The sequence below is a fragment of the Nestor notabilis genome, unplaced genomic scaffold (assembly GCF_000696875.1).
Source record: "Nestor notabilis isolate BGI_N333 unplaced genomic scaffold, ASM69687v1 scaffold17588, whole genome shotgun sequence".
Classification (NCBI taxonomy): domain Eukaryota; kingdom Metazoa; phylum Chordata; class Aves; order Psittaciformes; family Psittacidae; genus Nestor; species Nestor notabilis.
In genome coordinates, this window is record NW_009938918.1 from 24,278 (window position 1) to 24,623 (window position 346).

The following is a 346-nucleotide window of genomic DNA, read 5'->3' on the forward strand; positions in this document are numbered from 1 at the left end:
TGGGGAAAAACAACCCCAAAAGAGGCAAAGAGACCCCCAAAAGTGGGAAACCCCCCCGAAAACCTTGGGATTAATCCCTTATTTCCTCCTTCCCTTCCCCCCTCCCCCCCTTCCAGTGCTGCATTTAGAGGCTCCGGCAAAGGGGGGGGTGAAAGGCTTGGCCGATGAGGTCATCGCTGACGTCACCGATGAGGTCACCCCAGCCCGCGCCAGGCTGGAAAAGGGCTTTTTCCCACCCAAAAATCCCCTTGGAATTGCAATAAAAGGATGAGAATTGAAGGAGATGAGAGTGGGGGGAAGGGTAAAAGGGACTTGGGGGTCACTTATGGGGCTGGCCCCACATATC